Source organism: Crocuta crocuta, unplaced genomic scaffold, assembly GCF_008692635.1.
Source record: "Crocuta crocuta isolate KB4526 unplaced genomic scaffold, BGI_CrCroc_1.0 scaffold466, whole genome shotgun sequence".
NCBI classification, from domain to species: domain Eukaryota; kingdom Metazoa; phylum Chordata; class Mammalia; order Carnivora; family Hyaenidae; genus Crocuta; species Crocuta crocuta.
The window spans coordinates 8015747-8023327 of record NW_027529672.1 but is presented as its reverse complement, the minus strand read 5'-3'; positions in this window follow the sequence as shown (position 1 = coordinate 8023327).

The following is a 7581-nucleotide window of genomic DNA, read 5'->3' as shown; positions in this document are numbered from 1 at the left end:
CCCCACCCCAGGAAGTGGAGGGCCGCAGGCCGAGATATTTAATTAACGCTCATGCAGGCCGTGGGAGCCTCCCCCAACGTGGGGTTCCCGTTGGGAACGGGGCCTGAAGGCCTGGACTAGACAGGGACGCAGGAGGGAAGGCAGGGGGGGTCTTGCGGCCGGGGACGGAGGGCTCGGAGGGTTCGGGAAGAGGGAACGCGAGGCAGGGTCCTCAGGAGTCGGGGGAACAAGGGGCTCGGGTCTGGNATCTCAGGCTCGGGACCAGAATCTCGCGGGTGGGTTGCGGGGTCCCCACCGGGGCGGCCTCGACGCGGACCACACAGTCCCTGAGGCACCGGGTGGGACCCACACTTGCCAAATATCCTGACGGCTACATTGTAAAAAAGTGACAAAGAACAGCCAAAGGTAATCGAAGAATACCTTTTATTCAACACACTGGATGCACATGCAGCCCACGTTTAAATGTTATCAGTGAAGTGTTTTAGCGGCTTGTAAACCTGCGCAGGGGCGCACGGCAGGCCTCGGTGTCCCCAGCGCCCCGCCCAGGCCAGCCCTGGGAGGGCTGTGCAGGTGTGGCCAGGGCTGGGTGGGCAGAGCCAGGACCAGCCCCCGCCAGGCCCGCCCTCCAGCTTCCCCAAAGGGCAGTCCCCAGCTGCAGGTAGTTGACAGGCATCTGGGACCTTTCCAAGGAAAGCATCCCCTATGGTGACATTTGGGGGAATCCTGCTTACAGTGTCCACCCAGCCTCACCCCCAAACCTTACTTGGAAACCAGTGTCTAATTCATTCAGCAGAGGTAGTGGGGACTGAATCGTGCCCACCCAAAAGTGGTCAGCTGAATCCCCATCCCCCAGGATGCTTGTATGTGGACACGGGGACCACGAGGAGGTGATTATGGTTAAAGGAGGCCATAGGGGTATGGCCTTTTTCCAATAGAATCAGTGTACTTACAGGAGGCCCCAGAGCACGTGCTGTCCCCCACACCCTCCAACCCCCAGCAGAAAACAGAGACGAGGTCATGGGAGCACATGGGAGGTGGCCATGGATAAGGCAGGAAGCTTGAGCTGGTGCCTGGGGACTTGGCCTGAGACTTTGGGCGTCCAGAACCATGAGGATACGTTTCTGTAGGAAGCCTCCTACGAGCGCACTGCTAGTAGTGCGTCTTGTGGCCGAGCCTATCTGCGGATATGGCGTCTCTCGTCTACCTTTCCACGAAGAAGGGTTTGCAGTCTCTCCTCCACTCGGAGCCCCTGCTCGGTCGCACTGTCAGCTCACAGGCACCCTCCGGTGTCCCCCGCCCCTCCGCGCTCTCCCGTCTCTGCTCCTTTGCTGCAGATGCTTCTCCTAGGAGCTGACCATCTGCCCTGAGAGCCCTCCACTGTGCTGCCCACCCGACGGGGCCGTGCTCACAGCGCCGGCCGCCTAATTCAGCAGCCAGTCCCCGCCCTGGGCTCCCACCTACCTGACTACCCCCCAGAAACAGGGTCTGCCCTGGTCCTGGTCCCTCACCTCCTTTGCTCGCTCCCCCTCGTACCTGCCTGAAGTCCTGGGGCCCCTCCTTCCTGTGCGCACACCCCCTGCTGGCCCATCTCCTGACGCGTCACTTCCCTCTCCACGTGGCTGCCGCAGCCCTGGGAAGGGCTCTCTCAACGCCCCTGGGCGACAACAGATTCCAGATTCACTCCTGCCTCCTGAGGCTCACTCACGCTCCGAAGTGCCCACTTGCTGATGCGTGGAGCCCAGGGCCACCTCGGGTCCTCGGCAGCCTTCTTTGTCTCTGTGCCCCAGGGGCGACTTCGCTGGCTTCTTCCGGCCCTTCCGCCTCTCAGACGCCCCTTCCTCCTTCAGACCCCGCTGGCCTGCCCCCCCAACACTGTGCACACCATCATATCAGCTGTCCCTTCCCCTCGGCCTGGTGGCCCTTCCCAGGCACACGGTGCAGCCTACCACAGAGAGAGAACAAACATGCGCCACGTGAATCCACAAAGTGTCAGCGCCGTCACCGTGGCCGGACCCGGGCTGCCTGACTCTGGGAGACGCTGAACGCTAGCATCGCCAATGTTAAAAGCCACGTTCATGAAATCGTGGGTAAAATGGAGGCGGACTTTTTCTTGTATGTCCCTCGTCACCTGCAGAATGCTGTCCCATGTCTGTATGTTTCCTTTGCCAAAACAACGATATCATTATTTAACTTTTGCAACTAATTATGCATTTTGCAAAGCCCACATAACAGGCTTCAGGAGAGGCCTGGCCCCGCTGGCCTCTGGATCTGGATCTAACCCCTCAGTGCGAGGGGACAAGGAGCTGCGACATGGGTTCCCTGGTGGAAGCCAGCCCGCCCCAACCCAGATGCTCTCGGGGCTCCCCGGGGAGAGTCTGGCCCAGTCTTCTGCTAAACAGTAATGTGCTGCCAGCTTTTTCATTTTTAAAGGACAGACATTAGCCACTAAATATCGTGTCACTATGTAGTTTAACGTAGTCACCGATTCATGTGTGGGTTCAGACTATCGATGGTCGGGAGGCTTACACCTGGGATTCCTTATCCGCAAGCACGCCTGAGCGCCGCCCCCCAGCAGCTGGATGGGCAGACAGATGGTGCTTTGTAGTTGCGAAGTGTGTTTTAACCACACGGCAATCAATCTTCAATACCGCTGCCAGGTGAGTCACCCCTAGTCCCTTCTGTAGAACACGCTGGGCTCAAGGCCTCACTCACGTTCCTTTCCTGCAGACAGCCTGGTCCGACACACAGTGAAGGGAGCCCGGGGCTCTGGTCCATTTGGAGAAGGGCTGGACCCGTCCTTCAGCCAGAGGAACATCTGCCGTTAGTCAGTTAACGGGCGGCTTATTACTTCACACTCATCTGGGAAAGGGAGGTTTCTCTCCTGAATTATTTGGATTCTTTCTTCATTAATCAGCTTTCCTCAGTAATAGCTATCATTTTGCAGACACCAACTGTGTGGGAGACCTTTACAAGTCTTGTTTCTAGTCCTCATGAGCAGTCTGAACGTGAGGCATGAATCTCTGTTTTATAGATGAGAAAACAGGGAGTAAAAAGCTGGCCAGCTCCACACAGGAGACCCAGCCTTGCCCTCACCATCCATTCCTTCCTTCCTTCCTTTACTCGCTCACTGATTCAGTCAGCAAATCTTTATCGGGCACCTTCCCCACCTTGGCACCTCTCTAGGCACCAGGGAAAAGGTGGCAAATGTCCTCAGAAGCTGAGCCCGCAGCAGCAGAGCAGGCGAGACGTGCACGCGGGGTCGCTGTGACCAGGCGGCATGGTGCCCGCGTACGGAGCGCTCCTCAGGGAAGTCACACGCTCGCCATAGACTGTCTGAGGCCTGCAGAGCTGCACACAGAGGCTGCTCAGAAGGAACCACGACTCACAAACACACCAAGCACTGTTCCTATTTGACAGTACTTTTGTTAAGTACCCTCTGTACCTAGCTCCTCCCCTAGAGCCCTGGTCAGGCCATGCACACAGTTCTGACTCCTCTTTTTAAACCCAGCGTTATGGGGTGCCTGGGTGGCCCAGTCGGTTGAGTGTCCAACTCTTTTGTTGAAAAGAATCTTTAGATTTATTTATTTTGAAAGAGACAGGGACAGCACACGTGGGGGAGAGGCAGAGAGAAAGGGAGAGACAGGGAATCCCAAGCAGGCTCCGTGCTGCCAATGCAGACCCCGAGGTGGGGCTCGAACTCATGAACCGCGAGATCATGACCCGAACCAAAACCAAGAGTTGGATGCTTAACCAACTGAGCCACCCAGGTTGCCCAGAGGATCCAACTCTTCATCTCAGAGTTGAGGTCATGATCCCAGAGTCGTGGGATTGAGCCCCTCTGTGCTGGGCACTGAGCCCACTTGGGTTTCTCTCCCTCCCTTTGTCCCTCTCCCTTGCTTGTGCTCCCCCCCCCCCCAGTAAAAGCACCCAGCATTTTAACATAAGTGCTTCCTGGTACAGCCGCAAACTCTCCCTAGATGTTTCAACGCCCGAGTCATGGACACCTGATAGACACATCGTGCTGCAAATTTAGTTGTTTCCAGTTCTTTTCTTTTTTTTTAAGTTTGTTTATTGAGAGACAGAGAGAATCCCAAGCAGGCTCCAAGCTGTCTGCACAGAGCCCAGTTGGGGGCTCGATCCCACACACCTAGAGATCAGGGCCTGAGCTGAAATCAAGAGTCGGACACTCAACTGTCTGAGACCCCAGGTGCTCATAGTTGTTTCCAGTTCTGCGGGATCAGGTCTGTGGGTTCAGAGAAGGCATTTGACCAAACCTAGCATCCTTTTTGTGGTCGAAAAAAAAAAAAACCTCTTTGCAAACTAAAAATCGGGGGCATCTTCCTGAGTCTCATAAAGTGTATCTGTGAGGAACATAGGCGAAGGCCATACAAGGGCTGACAGACACCACCTGCTTTCTGAGCTTCGGGACAAGGCAAGAGTGTTCACTCTCGCCCCTCCTATTCAACATCCAACTAAGGATCTGTCCACACAACAAAAATAAGAAAAAAAAGTCAAGGGACACGAACTGGAAGGAAGAAGTGAACCTGCCTTCAGTTTCAGGCAACATGATCANTCACGCTGTCTCTCTCTCTCTCTCTCTCCTAGAAATTAAAAAAAAACAAAAAAAAACAAAAAAAAATACTACCAAATAAATGCATTTAACAAGGTCATGGAATACAAATCCACATTCAGAAGTCAACTGTATCAGAAACAGGCATCGCAAAGCAACACTTTAAAGGATTTCCATTTACAATAGCATAACATTTGAAACGTTGATGAATAAATGTAACAGAAGATGAGAAGACCTTCCAGGATGAAAACCACAAAGCAGAGGGATTGGCAAGAAACGAGATCCACAGAAGCTGGGGGGCCGGGGACGCACATGCTTAGGGGCAGAAGATTTGCCAGGGCCACCATGTCGGCTCTCCTTGGCTGATCTTTAGACCTAACGCGATTCCACTCTAATTTCAGCTGGCCCGGACAGTTTTGAAGAAGAACAAAGCTGGGTGCTCACACTACCTGTTATCAAGACTTACCATAAAGCTATACTAATCACGACAGAGTTCTCCTGGCATCAGGATGGGCATGTGGGTCAGAGGAACAGAGTAGAGAACCCAATAGCAGGCCCACACGCAGGGCATCTGATGGTTTAGACAAAGATGCCCTTTCAATGTGAAAGAATCATCTTTTCAACAAACGGAGCTGGGATCAATTGGATATCCATATGGAATGGAATAAACGAACTAACTAATATGGAGCAGAGACCCACACACAAAAGCTAAAGCCATAAAACTTCTAGAAACACAGAATATTTCTGAGACCTTGGAGCAGGCATGGATTTCTTAGAGAGGAGGACACCAAAAATACCACCTGCAAACAAGCAAAAAAAAAATGATAGTTGCACTTTATCAAAATTAAGAGCTCTGACGTCCATCATGAGAACGGAGAGTATAAAGGGACTGTGGTTTGTACGCACAATAAATACCACTCGCAAGAGAAACAACGTGGCTCAGTCTCAGAAACTCGGTGCTGAATGAAAGAAGCCAGACACAAACAGCATATGCCATCCAACTCCATGCAGTCGGCGTTCGAGAAAAGGCAGCTGAGCTCCACGGTGACAGGAAAGGCCATGGCTGCCCACCCGCCCCCACCCCCACCCGGACAGGGGTGACCGAGCTCCAGGGAGCAGGGTGGTGGGTGCTGTTTGCAGGGAGAGAGACACCTCCCATCCTGAGTGTGGACGGGTGAAGTGGGTGTACACGTTTGTTAAAACTCATGGAAGTGCTCGTTCAACACAGATGGATTTCACTGTACAAAAATTGCATCTCAAGGCTGACCTTAAATGCTTGAAAAAGGAAATGAATTAATGGTAATGTTTACACGCATCTACTATATTTCGTGCAGATAACATAAACCCAAATCTTCAACAATCAGAAAGCCGGTTTTAAACTCATTTGTTGGCGTAACCTGAACTGAAATAAGGCATATTAGGGTCCTTATGTGCCAGCCTAGGTGATAATCCATGTGTGTGTTTCTGAAATATTGAAACATGTGGACATGGGGCTGCATACAGGGTTCTCCCCCAGGCACTGCCGTACGTGGAACACGCAGCCTATCATCCCTAAAAATCCAGGANGAGAGAGAGAGAGAGAGAGAGACTGAGAATCCCAAGCAGGCTCCACGCTCGGTGCAGAGCCTGAAGTGGGGCTCAGTGCCATGAACCACACGAACATGCCCTGAGCTCAAGAGTAGGATGCTCAACTGACGGAGCCCCCCAGGCGCCCTGAATTCTAAGTTACACCTGGTCCCGGGGTTTCAGGTGAGAGATTGTGGTGCTTGGACTGGAACAATGCAGGAGAAAACCGACCGCGTCCAGATGTGCACGCGTTATCCCTTAGCAGAGGCCCTGTGATGTCCCGCAGCTGGAAGTGTAACGGCGCGAGGCTGCTCTGCTGCCGCCTGGTCCCTGGAGAGAACCGGCCTGAGTCCTGTTCGTGGCAACCTGCAGAATCGCCCACGGCGGGTCTTGGGGCCGCACCTGGCTGGCCGCAGGCTCCCATTCTCCCCGGCCCAGGGAGGGGACCGGGCAGGGACAGAGGGGACCCCAAGCAGGAAGTGGTCTGGGCCCCGGGGAGCCGCACTTCTGCTCCAGGGAGCACGGAGCATCCTCCCCCAGGCCCAGAGTGGGCAGTGGCCGCACGCGGCTCACCTCTTGTCCCCTGAACCCCCCTCCACCGTAGGGAACATAATCCTCTGTGGAAGTGAGTCACTAACCAGGAGCGCTGAGCATACCGTCCCCACACACGTTGCAAATCCTTGACCTCGAGGATGCATAGCTTGTCCCGAATCAGCTATGGACACCCATTCTGCCTTCACAGGCCCTCAGTTTCTGCTGTTTGATCTGTTCCGAATCAGCTCCGCAAAGTCAATGGCACCCATGATTGCTCCCAGCAGGGGTGACCCTCCAGCCTGGGCCTGGCAACCTGGGCCCCTCGGCCGCTCGCCCTGGGAGCACCGGCCACTCCTGACATTTCCTCGCGGTCCCAGCAGGGATGAGCTGCGCGCTGCCGTTTCCCCTCCACCAGACTTTGGAGGAAATTAAAGGGTGGCTGTCAGTTTCGTCTAAAGTGCTGTTCGGGGCAGACGCGTGTGTGAGCCTGCAGGGCCTGCCCCTCCTCGGCTTGAGGTAGGGTGCTAAGATGGCCAAATGATTTACATAAAATATGGGGGCAGGAAATGTCATCAGGTCCCGCGACTCGGGCGAGCAAGCACCCACCAGGTGGTCCCCGTCCAGGGCCAGAGGACAAATCGTTTCCAGAATCACCCAGAGTCCCAAGTGGAAACTGAAACGAAACAGGGACACTATGCGGGGAACGTCTGCCTCTGAGTTGACGGCGCCTTTCAAAGTGGTCACGGCTGCCAGCATGGTGTCGGCGCCCGAGGACAAAGCCAGGGCGCCACGGTTTTCTCCTGGGGACCCAGGCTTGAAGAGGCACTGGCCCTGGCTCCGATGATCGGCGTCCCTGGCGGTGGCGATCCGGCAACCACGTTTCAAGGGTTCTCGACTCAGCTGTCATTTCT